Here is a 21,755-nt window from a genome sequence, read left to right on the forward strand (position 1 = left end):
GCACTCTCCTTGAGGGCCTGGCTGCAATGCATCTTAAACTCCAGTTATCCTTCTTGCTTGCCTGCTGCCTCTCTCCCATGTCTGGTAAACAGCATAAATAGGGCAGGGAGTGAGGTGGAGGGAACCCCATTCATCACACAAATGCTGTAGCATGGGCTGATGCCTCTAGGTTCTACAGCACAGTGCTATGATGCAGCAAGGCTTGGAGGTCTAATCTGGATTCATTTCAGAGCGGCCTCACCTCAAAGAAAGTTTGGGATCTGTTTATTTATTATTTATTCTACTTAAAAATGTTTGTATACCTCAATTTATTTATTTTTTTAAAAAATACCAAAGCTGTTTATGACAATTATATCTATACAATAAAAATCACATAAAATTTTAAAATCACAGATCATCAGCTAACTATTACAGATGTTTTCTTAATTGTCTGCATAAGCCTAGCGGCATGGAAAAATATTCAGCAAAAACATTTAAAGGTTGAAACAGAAAGCACCTGCTGAATCTCTATTGGAAGAGTATTTATTCCACAGGACTGGGTCAACAACACTAAAAGCTTGGTTTCACGTCAATATGAAATGAGCCTCATCCACGCATGGGATGATCAACGGTGCTCCTGCAGATGATCTCAGTGACTGAGTTGGGATATAAAAATGTTCAGGGTTCAGGCAGTACCCTGGACCTCAGTTGTTCAGGGCTTTGTAAATTAATACAGCTCAATTAATACAATATGAAATGGATCAGCATGGGCCCAAACTGAAAATTCATTGTACGGTACCTTCTACCCCACTTCTCTGTGCACACATTGGTTTGTGTAATTATATCTGAAATGCTCATGGAGTTTCTGTTATTCAGAAAATAATCTGCACACAATCTCTGTTTGTGAAGACACTTCCCCACCCTGAACATGAAAAAGAAATTCCTACACATTTGGACCTAGATTAATACAGAAGAAGAAGAAGCCTTCTTGAAGCGGAACACTTTGCATCCCACCACCCACATTCAAATGCACAGCTATCATTAGCTATTATTTTATACAAGAGTGCCTTTAGGGACAGGAAGTCTTTAGAAATAAGATATTCAAAATAGTATATGGATTTCTATATTTTGTTAAATTTAAAATCCAGTCCAACAAAAACAGCTTTCATCTTCCTTAGCACGCCGTAGCCAACATTCTCTGCCTACAACTCAGATTATCATTGTTTCCATTGTATAACATGAACTGACCCAGAAAACTAAAAGGATAAGGAGCCGGGGGGAGGGGGGGCTTGGTTTATACTGTAGCCAAAAGTTCACAAACAACACAGTTGGTGTATCACATAGCAACCACTTGGTGCCTATTATTAAAATACAGCTGTGGCATTGGGGAAAAATGCTGCTCACAGATTAAAAAGCAGAACTGTGATGATGTGTCTTTTGGGTTTATATATCAATCCATGTCCTTTTGCCCTGATTAGCTTTGACATGATCAGTTACTCATATAATCCACATAGATAAATAAAAAATTTCTTAAACAGGACACTGTCCATTTGCAGGTTTCCATCAAAGTTTAGAGTCACACAGGTAATTATTATCTTATGCATGAGAGACAAGAATAATGGGTAACATTCAGTTGGTTAGTCGTGTATATCTCCCACCTGCATATTGTTTTTCCTTCCCTTTTTCTTATCACCATCTCCAGTTTAGTCTAACACAACACAGTCCTGTAAGAACAAAAGAAGAGGCCGGCTGGATCAAGCCAATGGCCCATCTAGTCCAGCATCCAGTGGCCAACCAGATGCCTGTGGGAAACCAGCAAGCAGGATTCAAGCACAAGAGGACCCTCTCCTCCTGCAGCTTCCAGCAACTGATATTCAGAAGCACTGATGCCTCCAACTGTGGCAGCAGAGCACAGCCGTCATGGCTAGTAGCCACTGAGAGCCCTCTCCTCCAGGAATTTGTCTAATCCTCTTTTAAAGCCTTCTAGGTTGGTGGCCACCACTGCCTCCTGGGACAATGAATTAATTCCATGACTCCAGTCAAATTCAGCTGTGCAGCTATACCTGTGTTGTATTTATTCAAAGAAGCAGTCCTCAGTAGCTCAGGGAGGGGGGAACACTCCCAAACCCCAATGCCAAAGTGGAGACCACCCACTCTTACCTGGATACCCTGTCTACTCTAACACCAGATGCAAGGTATGGGACTAGAGATAGGCTAGAAAACCCTCCCTTGATTTTAAATGGGTAGGGTAGAAAAGGCTGGTGTGGTAGAGAGCTCTTGCAAACAGGAAATAGTAAAGAAAATAATTACCAAAGACAGAATTTAGGGCAGGCCTCAAACATGGAAATTACCAAGCAAAACTCAAAATGGACCTCAAGGAACTGTAGAAAGAGATGAAAAGGAAGATATATGCCACCCCAGTGATACGCAGCATCCTACGCTATATTTGAGGGCTTCGTTTGAAAAATCTCTCAATTACAGTAATTGTTCCATTACATGTCATGTTGGGAATGATTAGCTCAAGCTTCTCTCTATGATTCTTACACAACAGTGCACACAAGTAGGTGTGCAACATTTCCCTTTTGTTTGCTATATCATTTTGCAGCAAAGAGGTTCTTCATATTATTTTCTCAGCTAACCATGTGTTGCCTTAAGGAAGTAATGTAAAAAAGGCAATACCACCTACAGTAAATAAAAAGTGCCTAGTGGATCGAAGAATCGAAAAATGCAAATGTCAATGTAGTTCCCAAGGCAACTCTTTGGAAGACTCGCCCTAATCCAAGGAGAGTGTTTGTGCTGCTTCCGTCTTCTGTCAAAGCAGAGTGAAGTGATGAGGAGTTGTAATAGTAGTATTACTATCATCATTCCTCCGCCCTTCACCCTGAGGTCTCAGGGCAGATTACAACATCAAAATACAATATTAAAAATGGCCTACAATCACAAAATAACAATGGGTCTACAAATATACACCTCAGGTGTCAAAAGCTAGGGCAAAGAGGTGCATCTTCAGCATTCTCCAGAAGCTGTATAATGAAGGTGCCAGATGCACCTCTGTGGGGAGGCAGTTCCACAGCTTAGGGGCCACCATGGAGAAGGTAGTATCCTGGACCACCACACAGCCCAGTCTCTGAGGGTGGAGGAACTACCAAGAAGGCCCTCTCTGCTGATCTCAGTACCCAAGAGGGTCTGCAGGGAAGGAGGCAGCTTTTCAGATATCTGGGGGCCTAAGCCATTTAAGTAGATGAGGGTCTGGAAGGTACGGAATCCAAAACAGGAATTCAGAAGTAGGAAGGTTGTGTTGATGAGTAGGCGTTAAGTATGGGGATGTTTCCAACCCTGATGTGAAAGGGAATTGGGGCAGACAGCAGGTAAAATGTACGTTCATTCTACATGAATTCTATCTGCCTTTATGGAGGTCCCATGGGGATTCTTTCTTTTAATCCACACTTCAATACCATTAAATATCACCCTGAAGTTTACACAGATAAGGAGCTATTTTGTCAACATGTAGTATTAATAGTTCTCCAACATGCCAAGTACTTTACATTTTTTCCCTCTGTGATTTTCACAATAGCCTACAGATAGGTCAATATGGTTGTTGGCCATGACCTAGAACCTGTGTCCCAACACTCTTATATTCTATATGGAAATCTCTGTCTAAGAGAAACATTCTCGCTCACCTGATAAACATGTGGTTATGAAGAGATTTGAACATAGTTAACTACCTGTTTTTAAATTGTATTTTATTTGTGTTTTTATTTTCTGTAAACCACTTAAAGGTTTTACTGCAGTCAAGCGGTATGGAAATACTGCTAAACACAATAAATGAAAACTCTCGAAATCAGTGGCTTTGTTTGCACATAACAGTAAGCCATATTCTGGGAGTGGGGGATTCTTGTCTTACCAGAAAAGAGCAGCAGTCTGGTGCACACACTCAATTGTGCCCGCTCTGCTGCTCATTAGCAGTAAACTATTCCTTGTTTCAGACAATGGGTTACCCTTATGTGTGAACCAGCTCATTGTTTCTTGGTGTGTGCACATGAGTGCTCATCTGAATACATACATGTGAGTCACAACATCCATAAGAACATCTTGCCTATCACAGCATGAACCTGTGTATGATAACGGTTTCATTTGTTACACATATATTAAGATGTGTTGTGTGTGTGTTTGTTTGTTTTTAGCTTTAAAATACTTCTCTGTCAAAAGAACTTCCCAGACAGGCATCCGAAGTCCAGAATATCCCTTACATTTTGAAACTTGTTTTTAATTACCCATTCAAACCTAAAGAGAAATAAAGGTAGCATTTCAACTATCAACATTTATCCTTGGAAAATCTAGTTAAATTATCTTAAGCAAATGTGTGTGTTTTTGTTTGTTTTTTTAGAAAAAAGAGGGGGGGATCTTTAATGAAGAAGATATACCACCTCCAGTATTTTTCCCTGTGTGTCAAAGGATTCACCTAACAAATCATAATCCACAAAGGTACAACCTTCCCCCACTGAGGCAAAATGCATACAAAAAAAAAAAAAAAGATTGCTATGGCAAAGAATTGTGAATTTCATTAAATATGTTAACGGGGGGAAAATTCAGCTTTGAAAAATAGTAATCCTGTCTTTCAACAAAAATATTATAGGAAGCTATGAATTTGGTAGATCTGAATAGGCTGTTGGTACATGTTTTACTAAGGTAATATAATGGCACACTATTATTAGATCACATTAATCATTACTATGCCAAAGGCAGTGACAGCCCCACTGAAAAGGATTGAAAGGGTTGGTAATGGATATAAATTACCCATTGTGTGATAAAAGGATTTTTACTAAGAAGGTAAGAATAAAACAGCAAATTTCTAATATAACTGTTGTGGGGAGAAAGAAAAAGGGGGAAACCAAAATAAAAGTAATCCTCTCTTGGTAATATCCACAAAAATCAAAAAGTAAGCACTTCTTGAAACAAGATAAAGTCACATTTTTTTAAAAAAAAGTATACTGTGTGAAATTAATTTCTTGGCATCTAATATCGCTATCAGTTTAAATGGTTTATGGGATGATCTCTAAGAAATATGGTCAAAACGAAAGGTAGATTTTGCTAATTACAAGTAAAGATAATTTTATGTAGATACATTTCAGCACCTCAGCAGGATCAAATATGGACTGCCGGGAACCCCAACATTATATGCTTGTTTTATGGGATCTGGCTCAATCGTCCTATTTTCTTTGTGCAAGAAAAGAAAACCACACAATAGCACCAAGTACTTAATTCTGTATGCAACAGAGGCCTTTTCCAGGTAAAATTTCTTTTTTTAAAAAAATCATTCTTATTAATACTAAGAGTGGGCATATTATGAGGTATGTGGCTAATCCACATATATATAATCCACATCAGCCTTGTTTACAGATTATTACATGTTCCTGCTGGGTTACAAACCTCAGCTAGGGCATGATTTGCCCACATTCTGTAATTATTCCAAAGTAAGTTTAAAAACTTAAGCCAGTGCTTCAAGAACCCCAATATGAATATAAACTATTAAAAATATAATGCATGTTTTTTCATCCTACTCTTCTACCAAAATGTACCTTGAGTAGCTTTACTAATATGGGCAAAACCTGCTGGTTCTTTCTGAATTAACATAGGTGATTCTAAAATGAATTCGAGTTCCACCTCATAATTACTACAGACACCATTGCAGAATCTGAATTAGACACAAATTGGCCCCTGGCAAACTGAGGGTGTCATTAGGGTGCCCTGTCAGAGAGGCCTTGATGCATTCCTAGGCATCTTGGCATTGTGGAGAATATAACTGAGAGGCTTATCCTGAGCCTTGGAGAAGGCTTGACTAGGATTGGGAGAAAAAAATTATCAGCCCATAAGCACCTATGGTGCGGAAATATCTAAGCATGCACAGCAATGTCTTAGGAACAAAGCAAGCTGCCTTGTACCAGTTCAGATCATCAATCCATCTTGCTCAATATAGTTTACCCAGACTGGCAGGAGCTCTCCAGTGTTTCAAGCTGGAATTTATCCTAGCCCTACCTGGAGATGCTGGAAATTGAACCAGGTCCTTCTGCATATAAAAGCAGATTCCCTTCTCAGGTCCTGGAGAAGGCCACAGTATGAATAGATTAGGCTCTTCCTGCTGTCCCTCCCCCTGATGATTCTGTGGAAAATACTGGTGGTGGGTCCCAGATCCAAGCAAAACCTCATGGAAAGTCCAGGGTGTCTTTCTTATATATTGAAGCTACAGCTTCTATGTGACTAAGATACTCAAGCTAGCATGTCCAAGAGCACTCTAGCCTGAACAATACTTGTTGGCCCACATGACTGTATGTGTTGCCATTCAAAGCCATATGGGTTAGCAAAGGGGAAGCAGAGAAGATATGATCCCTTGCTAGTCAGGTGTGAACCTGACAAAGTTTTCAGATGCTGGCACACACCAACAGCATCATGATAGCTGTACACAGACCTAGGAGAGTCATAAGTGGGGCTAAACCCTTCACTGGATCATTGTTGTCCCTTGTATACTCTAAGTGTGGTGTCCAGAGATCACAGTTTCAGTAGCATCCCCAGCTATGATAGTGATAGCCCAAGTTTACTCTGAGGCCCTACTTGAATTACAGTACTAATGTGTGAAGCATGGAGAACAACCCATTCCAGTGGGAAAGCACAGATTGTGGGCAACTCAAGGAGATGCTGACCAGCTGAGCAGTTGGGGGGGGTGGAAACAGGCAGAAAAACTGACTGGCGGGAGTGGGTTTCCAGAAGACAAGGGAAGGTGGAGGCAGGTATTTCAGGACCATGGAGAGAACCCAGTCACAAAACAAACAATTCCATCAGGCCTTCAGCCACCTGAGCCCATTAATGCTTCTTTGGCCTCACTGCCACTTCAAGGCTCCACCCTATGGGTAAGAAGTTCAGAGTCATAGAAAATGAGCCTTCCATCTAACCTTTGGTCCACCACTTAGTTTGTCTTCGGAAGTGGAAGAGTCAAAATGGATTTTGAGTTGAAGCTCAAATTTGACAATATGCAAGAAGATTTTATGATACTAAACCAGTTAATATATAATATTAAACCAGTTTTTCTTTCAATATACACGCACCATGCAAAGGTTCTAGGCATTAACTTGGGGACATTCATTCATAAAATAAGAGAGTCTTTTAAAGCACTTCTTACCAGGTTAGTCCAACATCAACAGATATTTCTCCTGGCTGTGGGATCTTCTCAGAGATGTGAGGTAAGTACTGAAGGTCAGGAATTGCAAAAACAATACCTGTGAGAAATTTAAAAATGCAAAGCCATTGTATTAAATCAAAATCAATTCTATCTAAAACAGAAGCTGTATTAGAAGTGTGTAAAATAAAGACCAAATCAAACTAGAACATAGACTTTGAGGAACTGATGGTTTGGTTCTTAGGAGCAGAATTCCTTCTATTGTATAGGGAAAATATATTCTCATATTACACCAATGAACTGGAATAAATTTTCCTGACCACTTCCCAAAACTAGGAGAAAATCATGACAAGTGTGAGAGAAATGCAATTATTTGACAATGATATCCTAATCTCTCAGAGAAACTCATTTTTAAAAAAGTTCTATTCTACAAATAAGTTGCATATAAGTAAGTGTCCAACCATGGATGGTTATAATTAATATACTTCATATGAAGAGAGAGCAATATCAGACATCATAACTAAGACACTGCCTTACTAAGTCTAACAAATTTAAGATTGTTACATTTAAAAAACAAGAAGAATTGACCCAAATATTTTTTTAATAATAATTTCATTTTAGGATGTCTGCAGGCATTAAAGCCAAGCATCCTCATTATATTACTCCAGAGATTCCTCAGTGATCTCCTGTTTACAAAATCAAAGGTTGTGATCAACATCAACTAAAGTAGCTGATTTGTTAAGCTACCAGCTGTCTGTAGGGTCGCTATAACCTCGGGACGTCAACTCACAAAAGCTTGCAAACAATTCATTACCAAGAAGGCTGCTTACATCACTTAGTAATCCCAATGACTTTATGTCCAATACATATTCAAATGTGCAAAAATGTTCTAAGAAAAGATCTGAAGCAGACTATTCAATCCTTACTCAACTCCAGAAAGCCTGAAGAACTAAGTTACAGGAAGTTGTAAACTGGAAAATCAACAGTTAGTACATTGAAGGAAAGCACAGCATACAAAGTACCGGTAAGTGTAAACCATAGGATCATTAAACTCCAAATATTACTATTAATTAAAAAAATTGCTATCCCATCCTTCCTCCCAAAAAAGCCAAGAGCAGCCAGGAGCATGTAGTATTTCTTGCTAGCAGCTTAACAGATGAATAGCCTAAAAATTAACATAAGTTTAAGTTGCAAGAGCCAGCCAGTCATCTAGTAATGAAAAAGAATACAAGCTTTACAACACACCCAATTTTGGGCACCAAGCAAGATTGGGTTCAGTTAGTACTTGGATGGGGGGAAAGAGTGCAACCTTTGTAGCACAATGTAAGACCAGCTGTATTCACCAGTGGCCCAACACCAGCCCCCAAATTGCAAAGAATTTCTATTGACTTCAGCCAGACAGGTGAATAGCTGCTTTTGCATCACTGCTCCTGCCCACATCACCACAACAAAGCATAAGCTATGGCATAGTTTGGCACCCAACCACAGCATACCACCACTGATATAAACTCAAAATCTTAGGAGACCATAATTCAGATGGCAGGGCACAAAACAGTTTGTGCTCTTCACACACATAGGAAGCTGAGCACATTGCAAAACAATTATCTGTCTGGAACCCAAACACAGCTTCATGCGTAAGCACCAGTCTGGCAAACCAGAGGCAAGAGGGAACTGCTTGCAGGTGAGTGACCAGGCTGGTGGAGAGAAACAGAGGGTGATGTACCATCTCTGATTAAAAATGCCATGTATGTCTGAAGGCTTTCTCCACTGTATGTGCTTTTCCAAATAAATACATTTAATCAATTAACTGCTTTGTACATTTTACATTTTCAAAGATAAAAGAGGCAAGAAAATCCACAAGTTATCTGTTACTTTTCACTACCATGAATATATATTTTTCCCCAATATAAAAAGTGTTTGGGGTGTAAAAACAAAACAAAACAAAGCATTACTGTTTTGAATGAGTCACCTTATTTACTCTGCTCCAAATACAAGATACAACTTGGCATGACAACTGCTAAGTGCAACTGAATCACTCTCAAAGTGAACAATTCACAGTGGGATCTGGTGTTAAACAGGGTTGTGTTATTGCCCCAAATCTATTCATTATTTTCATTGCCATGATCCTACACTTTGTCGAAGGGAAACTCCCCACTGGAGTAGAAATCATATATCGAACAGATGGAAAGCTCTTCAATGCGAGCAGGCTGAAAGCAAAGAGTAAGGTTACTGTAACTTCCATCATAGAGCTTCAGTATGCTGATGACAACATAGTGTGTGCACACTCAGAGGATGACCTCCAAACCATCCTAAATATCTTTGCAAAAGCTTACGAAAAGCTTGGCCTATCACTCAGCATCCAAAAAACCAAAGTGCTGCACCAACAAGTACAAAATAACCCCTCTGAAGTGCCACAGATCCAACTCAGTGGTGTAACGTTGGAAAATGTCAATCACTGCTCCTACCTAGGCAGTTATCTTTCCACAAGGGCTAACACTGATGCTGAAATCCAGCATCACCTGAGCTCTGCAAGTGCGGCTTTCTCCCGATTGAAGTGCAGAGTGTTTGAGGACTGGGACATTCACAGGGAAACCAAAATGCTTGTTTACAAAGCTATTGTACTACCAACCTTACTGTATGCTTGTGAAACATGGACCACTTATAAATGCCATCTTCAACTCCTTGAAAGATTCCATCAACGGTGTCTCCAAAAAAATTTACACATCACTTGGGAAGACAGGTGAACTATTATCAGTGTACTGGAAGAAGCAAAGATCACCAGTGTTGAAGCAATGATTCTTCAACATCAGCTTTGTTGGACTGGTCATGTTGTGCGGATGCCTGATGATAGTCTTCCAAAGCAACTACTCTATTCTGAACTTAAAAATGGAAAGTGTAATGCTGGTGGTCAACAAAAGAGGTTTAAGGACTGTCTCAAGGCAAATCTTTAAACATGTAGTATAAACACTGACAACGGAAACACAGGCCTGCGAGCACTCCAGTTGGAGAACAGCCTCTACCAAAGGTGTTATGGGCTTTAAGGACACTCAAGCTCAGAACGCAAGGGAGAAACGTTCTAAGAGGCAAATCCACACCATGATCAACTCCCGTGTGGAAACCAATGTCCCCACTGTGGAAGGACATGTGGGTCCAGAATTGGCCTCCACAGTCACTTACGGACTCATTGTTAAAACAGTGTTTATGGAAGACAATCTTACTCTGCTACAAGTGATCACCAAAGAAGAAGAAGCAACTGAATCCAAAACTGTATATATTTGATCCCGACTCATAGTTATTTCCAGTATGAAAAGTGACATAAAATCTGGTTTTCTGGAAGAGATGCTACCTCATATTCCTGCAAAAGCTTTTCAAAAGGCAAGGTGCCAGGTCATGTCTTGCAAAGGCTTCACTTTGAATTACATCCTATTCCCAAAGCACTCTTTATTTCTGACGATGCTGAGGATACCCAATTATGAAGTTGGTCTTGGTTTGATGGGCAGGGTTTTGACTTGCTCGTTTTTAATGACAACAGTGTGATTTACCCAAAATCCATCTTTTTACCTGCTGGTGTTAGTTTCTCTTCGTCATGAAAAATTAACAGCAGCCCTGATGGATCAGACCAAAGACCCATCTGGTCTCCCATCCTGCTTCCAACAATGAGATGCAGAGTGTTGAAGCAAAAGGATTGTGAGAGGATAAAGAGGAATAACCCCACCCCAAATCCATAATTACCACCCTCAGCTCATTGTAGAAAAGGTGAAATACAATTATAATTCATAATTATAGCTGTCCCCATTGTTTTTCTCCTCACGATGCATATTCAAAGGCGTACTACCTCTAGAGCTGGGCTTTTCATTTAGTTAGCATGGCTAATAGCAATCAATAATCTTGCATTCGTGAAAGAATGATCAGATAGTCCAAGATTAAAATAAAGTTATTAGGATACTAGTCATTTTATTTATATAGCAGAGAACTGAGCGCACTGGACACTTCAACTAGGTAGTTTGAATACAACCTGCAGAAGGTTCTCTGATGCTCCTGAACTCAACAGGATAATTCTCCCTTTGTAATCACAACAACAATAGTAATATAATCCTGTTTGGTGCTAAGCCCCTGCTTTGTGCAGCACTCTTACCAACCAGCTGGCTGGGCAAGCCCTGGCCTTTTGGTCAAGCCCCACCTTTACATGTATGACATTAGGATTGGCCCATGGGCTGGAGGTTCCCCACCCCTAATCTAGAGACACAAAAATTAGTCTCAGGAGCTGAAGTTCTATTGCCTTGCCTCAGGTAACAGTGCAACCCTGTAAAAAGCTGAAGGCAGTCCTGAACACAAAATGTAAATGAATGTTAACGTACTGTAAAATAAACACCAGAAATACATGGAATAATGAGAAACATGGTAAGGCTGAATTAAAGTGCAGAAGGAGAAGCAGCCACACCGAAGTGCTGGTGTTAGTTGGCAACTTTGTTATTGTTGAGTTTGAGACTGGGAAAATGAAAAGAAAAAGTGATATTCATTGGCATGAAATCATCTTTTTTTTTTTAAATGGGGGCTTCTGTGACATTTGTCTTTCCTGCAATTGATCAATGTTGGGATGAAAAAAGAAGAAGCATTAGATTATTGTAATGAACACTGCAACTTCCCACATGGCCTTGATACTGATCAGCAACTTGTGAATGCATGCACAGGGTCTTGCATTGGGGGCATTTATTTCTGGGTGTTTTTTTTCCGCATGTTACATTGGTCACATTATATTGTCCACACATAATTTGCCAGAAAGGCTTTTCAACACAGTTTCCAATAACCATTACGATACATTTGACACTTGTCCATGAAACGTTAGCTCTGAATGCCAATTGCAGATGGAGAAAAATTGATTCATACTTTTATAGAAAACAAATATCCAAGTTACAGATAAATTCTTGATGTTGTAAAACTGTTACATTAGTCACATCTTTTAAAACGCAATTAAGAATGAAGCGTCTAAACGTCCTATGGCATACTTCTGGGTTACCAGTATATGTTGACTGAAGCTAAATGATTTTAACTGAAACACAAAATATTATGTAAAGAAGTTTACAAATGTTACATTGGTCAGCATAGAACTACCCTATAACATTGTTATATAACAACAGGAAGGGGTTTTTTCTTTTAAAAGCTAATCTGTTATGGTAGTTGCTTTTAAGATTACTGTAGCAGGGGGAGGGGACATTTCCCCCCCCCCCTTACCCTGTTGATTCCTGAACTCACATGTAGTTCCCTATATTCCCCCCTCAATACTTTGTTCTTAAGGCTGAAATGCCCTGTCACTCTAGTTTCTCTCAATTCTAGTAAGAGGGTCCAATTTCAAGAGGGATATATCTGTCCAGCTTGCACTCCAAATAACTCAGCTCATGACAGAATGCAAACATCAGCAAGTGTGAACTAGATTCTAAGTAGATTCCAATTAGAAGTGATTAAAGGGATTAAGTGCTATGTAGCTTTCTTTGGGAGCACAGAAGTCTAATTCAGTTTAAGCCTGGTTAAATCTACACTTTTAGTTTCTTTTTCTCTCCTTTTGTCTCTCCATTTGAACCTACATGTTTGGTTTAAAGGTTTTCCATTTTTGATCTCCTGGCATGAAGGTTCTCCAAAAGCAGGCAAGAATTATTGCAACTTGAAGGATCCATGTGGCAAGTATGTCTCTGTATTATGCCTCTGTGAAGTCATGTTTCCCTTTGAATAATGAAGGCTGAGAACCAGACATAAGTGATGCTGTGCCTTCTGTTTCATTTAACTGAACTAAGGCTATGTAAAACCTCTTCTTTACTTGCACAGATATTTCCACTTTCCCACACACCGGGTTGTATCCAATGCAGCGCTAAGTCAAAGTCACTCCAGCAGAGAGTTTGCGCAATCTGTTGCACAATGAATTCCCACCAGCACAACTGTTGCATTGGATTCCTCTGTGGTGCAATGTTAAAACTCATCCTAGCACAAAAGCCCTTGCACTTCTGGACAGAGAATGTTGGATACAGGATAATGGAATTACGTGTTCATTCAAAATACTTATCCTCAGAAGGATTTTCAGTTAAATTCACTGTTTCACCCTGAATTTGTATGATCTGCTATCGCGAATCATGTTTTCCATTAAACTGCACAGGTGCCATCTGCATGTGAAATTGGCTTATTTCTGAAAAAATATTCTCATTCACAAACAGAGAGACAGCAGTATAAATGAATGCACATTTTATTCTTGTTGCACTTCACATATGGAAGTAACTTAATGGTACAAATTAACATCAAAATTCTCTGCATGTATACTCAGAAGTGGTCCCACCTACTTCCAATAAGACTTACTCCCTAGTGAATGTATTTGTGATTGAAGCGTACATCACAACTTTTACATATAGATTTGGTGATAATGGATTGTATCCAACAAAGTGTTAACTCAAATCAATGAACCTACATGTCCATTACCTTAAAATGGTCTGCTCTCAATAGGACTAGCATTTCAGAAAACCCAATGTTCACAAACTTGCTGTATCTTTGGGGCATTATCCTCAAGACTGAATAAATGATCTTCACTTCAGAATCTGAGATCACAGGTATTCACAGAATCCATAACTTAAACGGAAATACCTCTTAAGTATTTATTTGAAGATAAATACAATCTATATTGTGAAAAACAAAAACAGAGTTATAAGCTGCTTCTTTGCAGGAGATGTTATTGTCCCAAACAGGTCCTTAGTAACCATAGAACAGAATTATTTATTATTTTGTTGCCATAATATTTACAAGGCTGTCTTTAATAATAAAAAGGAATGCAAAAAAAGAAAATAAGATTTTATTCAAAAACTCATGACTTGAAATTTTTTATCAATGATTCTCAAGGAGCTTTGACTAAGGTGATTTGTAAATTCCAATAATAGATGGAACAGAATGAGACCTCATCCATCATATATATATATATATATATATATATATATATATATATATATATATATATAGTCCTATGCTGATTTGTTTGGAGGATTTGTGTCATTGATCAGCAGGTCAATGTCTCTTAAAATCTCTTTTACCATTTCATGACTTTTTGACTGAAGTCTTCAGGTTGAAAACCTGGAAGTGATTTAAAGTATGCAATTCATAATGTCTTAGACAAATTGGAGAACATCTCCTACTTTTTCCATATTCAGCTGAAACACAGACACTGCAAAATAGCCAAAAGAAAAAATAATAACTTACTTGCACTAACGTCATTCTAAAGTTTTTAACATAAATAGTGTAAAATAAATATATATTTAATGTGGGTTAATACCTCAAGCTATATATAAAGCTATGGATGTGGCAATCTTAGCCACATTGTAGGAGGGAGAGTGATTGCTTAAAAACCAATAAAGTGCACTGTGAACCACAGAACATCAATTTATTACAGTACTTTTTTTATTTAACAAAATTTATATATACCACTTGCTTGTCATAAGACCTCTAAGTGATTTACAAAATACAAACAATTAAAATTGTAAATAAAATGCAATTAAAAATATAATTAAAATAAATGGTAAGCTAAAAAGAGATTGAACATATGTGAATTTCTACATTTCTGGACAGTCTTGCCTAAACAAAGATATTTTAAGGAGGCACTAAAAAGAGGCACCAAAAATGCCTGCCTGGTGTCAATAGGCAGGGAGTTACAAAGTACAGGTGCTGCCACACTAAAATATCCATTTCTAACAACTGTGGCACTTATTATGTGGCACTTGCAACAGTGCCAGTTCTGATCGATGCTGCCGAGTGGGTGGATAAGGCAATTTGGCAAGTAAACTGGTTCCAAGTTGTTACTAGTGTGTTAAGTCAGATCTGCTCATTATGTATACCATCTGAACTTGAATGAAAACTAAGGAAGGATGAACAAAGACCAGCTCAGGACTTTCAACAGTTTCCAATGGGTTTGCCTATCAAACCTCTTGCTCCTCACCTACTACTGCCCCTGCACCTTACACAGCTTCTCAGTAGCTGCTGTCACCACCCAAGTCAGGTGGTACTTGCAACTGTTACATATGATGACTTTTTAATATGTTAATATTGACGGTAGTGTTCTTACAATATATAATTTAATTGTAAGCCACCTTGGAAAAGATTTATATCCTGAAATGTGGGGCATAAATAATTGCCACAAATAAAGTCTTTAGATTGAGTGTCACATGCAAACACACATCATGCATGCATAAGCAATTTATGGGTGCCGTCAGACTGGTTTACATGAAGTTGTTATTTTTAGTAATGACGTGGGGGCCCCTCAATGCAGAGTGTCATAAAACAGGATGGCAGCCAAGACTGGGAAGGTGACAGCCACTGGAAGAAAAGACTATGTACCAGACTCAACTCACCTGTCCACTAGTGGAGGCCAGCACAAGAACACTCATTAGTACAACAGGGTTTTCCTCCCCTTGTGCACAAAAAATCTTCCCTGAAGAGTTGGGAAGACCCCCCAGAACACCATGCGGGGGGTGGGGGGAGAATAGGGAAGAATGTTCCATCAGATAAGCAGAATTTACTGTGCTGACAAAATGAACTCCTTAACGCTATGCTGAATTCCACCCAATGGATGCAAGAGGTGATATCAGAGGGATTGGGAAGTGCTAATTTAGTGCCCCTCTTGAATTTTGCTTTTTTAATTGTATACCACCATTAAGTTTTAGTAAAGCAAGAATGCAACGTATATGGAGTTGCAAATGTATCGTTTTGATATGCTCATCAGAGAATTAAATTATTTTGTCTTGCTGCAACAGTTCTCATATATATACTGTATATATATGGCAAAGAGTTGCACAGAACTTGAAAAAGAAGCCAACTCACATACTACAAGGACATGTGAATAAGCTATAGGGAAAGGAAAATAAACTGTTTAAACCCATGACAAGAGTTCTAAATACATAAGTAGAAGAAATCACCTAACTCATTACTTTAAGTATAAACATATTAGTAGTTATCAATAGTGTGGCTGTGAACTTTAACATGTAGGCCAGCCTTTCACAACTTGGTGCTCTCCAGTTGTTTTAGACTGCAACGCCCAACAACCTTGAAAGCACGGCCAATGGTTAAGGATGATGGGAGTTGTAGTCCAACACATCTGTGGGGCAGCAGGTTGGAGAAGGCTGGAATAGACCCTGAGGCAGAGACAATTAGGAATGCTAAAAGAAATGAAATGGATTTATTTATTTCAGTGTTACCCTGCCTTATCAACACGATGCACGAGAGGTTTGAATAACTAAATCAAATCATGGATCTAAAGGTGCTGTTCTAGGACCAGAGTAAATTCAAGACAGGAAATTTGATGGAGGTGGGAACAAGTTTTGTGTACTAAGATATAGAATATGTAAACCAAGTAGGAAGGACAGACAGAATACCCCTTTCTAACTTCAAGAACCCTAGAGACATTTTTAGTTATAAACCAATCACAGGAAGGGCCAGTAGATTCTGTTTTGGAGCAAAGAAACCAGTAAGTGTGCTCACTGACTCTCTCTCTCTCTCTCTCTCTCTCTCTCTCTCTCACACACACACACACACACATACAGTTAATGGGTGATCAGCTCCTGAAATATAGCGCTGTTCAGCTTGTAGTATCTGTCCTCAGTCCAAACATGTCCTCCGTTCTCAACAACAAAGAATTATAATAGTGTCTGATGCATCCTTGCCTTGAACATTACTTATGTATATGCATTGTAAATGTGGAATAGTGTCCTATAAATGCTCAGGGCTGCTTTCACTTTAGTGAGAGTTAACATGCATAAATAAAGAAGAGACGAGGCCCCCTAAAGTAAGATGTTGAAATCCACCACAGTATTCCCCCATTATTCTCTAACATCCCAATAGCACCCTATAAAGCAGCAAAAATAGCACCACAGTCCCTAGGCAAGGGATACACGCACACGCACACGCACACACACACACACACCAGCTCTGCTCCTCAATGCATAGGAGCTTGCCTTTCTTTATGCTTTCTTACATTTTTCTGAGATCCCCAATACGTCTCTCCGGGAAGAAAGTGGGCAGAACCTAGCACTAAAGATGTTGCCCATCAGCACACATCTTGTTGAAATCTGCCCAACAGCTGTGTTTCTAAAACCCTCTGCCATATTTGTACTATAAGCTAACCAGCTGGTGAGATGCCAGCAAGGACCCCAAATGCCTAGTTCCCTTGTCTCAAGGCTACTTGCTGTATTGATCCTGCCTGGTTTCCTTCAGTTTCCGAGTAAAACCAGTAAGAAAATATTTCTACACATTTTTTGTCCTGTACCATTTTAATCTTGCTTGTCATAATATGTGATTCACATATTTCCTTTCCTGCTTAGGGGAGATAAGTATACTGTTGACGATCACTTGAATTTATTTATCACTTTATACAAAATACGTCTCAGAGCTACTTATATGTCTTGCACTCTACGGATCGGCTCCATAACTAGTCAGTTAGGTCATGACCTCACCTGAAGCAGTTTGCCAGTGGTGCCTGAGCCACCTTTTGGAGAAAGAAAATGAGAAAAGAGTGGGATAGATAGACAGACAGAAAACTAGACCGAATGCAGGTAAAAATGTTACACTACTAAAAAATTAAAGTCCCCCCTATGTTGCTGGTTGAGTTAAAAGTGGGTCCTGATTCAAGTCTTTACCCTAAAAAGCTTCTTGTCATACCATAAGAAAAAGTAAAAATTAACCTGACATGCAACTGCAAAAGACTAACATGCACTTGACTAGTATCGTTTGTGACTCCTCCTCACCACCCCAGCCTGGAAGAGTAGGTTAACACAGATAAATTTATCAAGGAAAGCTTTTGCTGGCACTTGAATAAAGTGATCACAAAAGTGTCACCAGGTTGCATTGGTGTTAATAGCGCAGGGGCAGAGAAAAGGAGGCAACTTTGAAATTACTTTTTTATATAAAAAAGAAGATAGAGTAAGCGCATAGCTAACTGGAAATGGGGAGCCCCACATTTTACTCAACATGAATCTCACATAATTTATTATAAAAAAATTCCTTCCAATAGCACCTTAAAGACCAACTAAGTTAGTTCTTGGTATGAGCTTTCGTGTGCATGCACACTTCTTCAGATAATTTATTATGGCCTTGAAGGAAAGGCAATGGGATTGCCAGAACCTGATCTCTCATATTCCGACCTGCATCTCTTTCAATAACAAAAACAAAACAATAAAAAATACCCATGATCTTTGTAGCCAATCAAATTACACTCCTGTCTCTTTAATAACCAAATCCATGTGTGCATTAACAGTGTTGAAAATTCAATTTAAACTCTTTGTCTGTTGCTGCTTACTCTAAAGATGGTCTTTCTTAAACAACAGAGCACCAAGGAGTCGTTAGGGCTCTCTCTTCATTACTTCAAAAAACCAATCATTAGACACCAGAGTATATACGTAATTAGAAAATCACTTCCTTTGCAATCCAAGCTAAGTAGTTTACATACGGTAATTACAGGGACAAAATCAATTTTTAATCATTTCACTGATTGGGCTCATCAGCTCTGTGGGAACATTGTAACCTGCTTGTTGTGCAAAAGCAACATCTGGGCTAAAACAATTACCCTTTGTTTGCTACAATATTCCTTAAATCTTTTTTTCCCCTGCGCTTTAAAAAAATGACAAGATATTTTGAAGCATTTTTGTCCTTGATCAACATATATCCTAAAGAGGAACTTGCACTAGGAGTAACATGGTTTCTCTAAATTTACAGTCGAACAGTACACTTCCAAGGAATGTATTTTTTCCCCCCTGTGAGATAAAAGTATCTGATTGTTTTAAAGAACTATTCAGCTGGCTAATTGTTCCATAGCTAACACATGGTATTCAGACAACCCACACATTACAAAAGCTCATCTGGGTAATAATGGGCCACTATTATTGCAAATAGCTTACACTTTTCTAATACAAATGAATAGATTTTTTATCAAAATTTTACAAAAAAAAAAAATCTAAGCGAGGATATGTGTGACAAATAGATGGTATGAATTGGCAAGGCACGGCTAAGCATTTTGTTCTCTTAATAGGAAATGACCTCATTTACACTGGAGTAATAATTAGTACTGCTTCGCTGACAGTTAAGAAAAAAAAAGTTTCCCAGTATAATAAGGAACCATCTCCTTTGTTAAGGCCGCTACATTGATTATTAACCCTTGCCAAGAAAGCTCAGAATTCAACACTGCATTGTGTAGGCTAATGTTACAGCAAAGGTATTTAAAACATAGTTGTAGGGTAAATAAAGAACTCAGTGTTGATGCCAGTAAGTAACTGGCCAAACTCCTCAGTGCAATCCTATGGCCTTTTTCTTGCCTTGCTGAACAAATACGGGAACAGAAGGTGCATAGGTTAAGATTGACTCTTAAGCCATTCATGCCCCTGTACTGCTCCAATGCCTCCATAGGAGAAATTGTTTTCCATAGTCCATCAAGGACACACATCTGCCTTGGAATGTTGTGCCCTTTCAATCTGGCACTTCAGTGCTAAGCCGGAAGACGGCCTTATTAATCTCTAACTAATTAGGGGGATCAAATGTAAGAGGAGGCCTAGACTCCAGTACCTATAACAGTTCTGTAGAAGACAGGATTTTGGCAAGAGCAATATGGTCTGCAGGGAAGGTGGGGGTGGGGAGAGACTCAACTTGCCAGAATTCCTTCTACCATGCAAGTGGTAAAAGCACGTGGATCCTCTACTCTATTGCATCTGGTTACCTTTCTTTAAAGAGTGTAGGTTGTGGGTGATTCTCTGGTGCATAACCTCATTCTCTCATGCAAAGTGCAGGTTCTGTGCCATCCTGCAACCTACTGATCACCCGTCTCTATAATACAAACCAGAAAAGTGAGGCAAGGTGGATGGGTGTTGGACCAGAATTGCCTTAAAAGGGTGTTTATAAATTTTTCCCTAAGCTTCTGCAGGAGACCCCCGTTTTCCCATAACTTAAAATATCCCTTTGGGGAGGTGCAGCACATCTAGCAGAGCAATCAGATAGCTAACTCTTTGCTCTAATCACCAGGAAAGAGGGGGGAAACGATTCCCCGGGCTCTGTACACGTGCTTGTTTATAACTGGAGGCAGGCAGTTTCACAAATAAGAGAACAAGAGCTCAGGAGGGAGTTATGATTCAAATCCGCAGCCTCCTGTGATCAAGTTTAGTAAATGGCTCCAGGGTCCATTTAAAGGGTTGCTCCTCATTCTTCACAGCCCCACAAAATATAATCGCTGTCAGTTTCAGTGCGTTTTTTTATTTATTAATCATTTCTGCAGCACGTCTAATGTTCAAGGTCTTTTATAGCCCTCATCTCATTTATCCTCGCAACAACCACTTCACAAGATCAGTCGCTATGAATCCCATGTTACAGATTTGAAACTGAGGCTGACCATGGCTTGCACATGACCCTCAAGCGTCCACAGCCAACCAAAGATCTGAAACCTACTCAAAAAGTTCCCATGGGACTTTAGGGATGGCTGCAGGACATTTCCCAAAATTATTGAAGAGATACTCTAGGGACGCAAGTCCAGAATATATCCAAATATCAAGAAACTTCCAGTGTGCCCTCGTCAAGGGGTCTGTATTCCTGAATAATTGTATTCAATAAAATAAATGTATAGATGAAAATTATTTAATAGGTATGTGCTTTTATCGTAATGTCTTATAGCCAGGCTATCTTCCTGTCATGTTACTGTCAGCTGTAATATGAAATAAAGCATTATTTAGGGGGTTTCTCTCATGAAACTCAAACATGGACACAAAAAGAAATGTGTAGTTGTGTGTGTTTTAGAAAAATTGGTAGCAAAGTTGCTAATCAAGTATGGGTCAAAAAGGAAAGCAGAACTTGTTTCACTTATACCTGTAGTAGAGCAGAACTGAAATTAGCCACCAGCATAAAGTCTAGAATAGTTTTCCAAGCAAGATATTCAAAAATCCATGCAATTGATTAGTATTGTGTTTTGAACCATAAAAGAGAAAAAGTTTCATTTCCAGATGGACTACAAATGACTACTTAACATCACTTGCTTCTCATTCATCATAGCTCTCTACTGTCTCATTACAAGAATTGCTACTAGTCTCTATACAAACAGCATCTATAGAATATTAACTTTAGGATAGCATTCTGAGGAGCAACCATGAGACCTCAGAATTGTTTAACAGTTACTCCCTCTTCCCAAGGAACTACAGGAAATATAGGGAAACAGGAGTCTCCTAACAACTCTCAGCACCATTAACAAACTACAGTTCCCAGAATTCTTTGCAGGAGGCCATGCCTGTTCAAAGTGATATGATACTGCTTTAAATGTATACTACAGGTGGGGGTCGAGTATGAAACAGCAGCACAAAAGGAAATTGTGCAAATTACTATTTCCTGTTGCTATTTATATTTGCTATTTTGTTGCAATAGTATTTGTGCTTGATTGTACTGAATTCATCCTGCCAGACACTGATCAATCCAGAGTGCTTGGTGCTCTGATTCAGAGTGGCAGTCACATGCAGTATACAATGTCTGTAGACGCACAACTAAACTGCAGTTAATCTTACCTTTTTCTTTAAATGCACATACATAAGTACTTGAACTTATTTAACAACAATTCCCTCTC

General features: G+C 39.0%; 1 protein-coding gene across 4 annotated transcripts in view; it reads right to left on the minus strand.

Annotated features, from left to right (window-relative positions):
• Positions 1–21,755, minus strand: part of ZNF536 (zinc finger protein 536) — a 450,709-nt gene that overhangs the window by 359,061 nt on the left and 69,893 nt on the right. For 2 of the 4 annotated variants that reach the window (XM_083513503.1, XM_083513506.1), the window contains one exon: positions 7,154–7,250. The exons of the other annotated variants lie outside the window; for them this stretch is intronic. The gene's annotated coding sequence lies outside the window, so the exon portion shown is untranslated. Of the gene's footprint in view, positions 1–7,153; positions 7,251–21,755 lie in introns of those variants that run through there. 4 annotated transcript variants of the gene reach the window in all.

The sequence above is a fragment of the Podarcis liolepis genome (assembly GCF_965112155.1).
Source record: "Podarcis liolepis genome assembly, chromosome: 7".
In the NCBI taxonomy this organism is placed as follows: domain Eukaryota; kingdom Metazoa; phylum Chordata; class Lepidosauria; order Squamata; family Lacertidae; genus Podarcis; species Podarcis liolepis.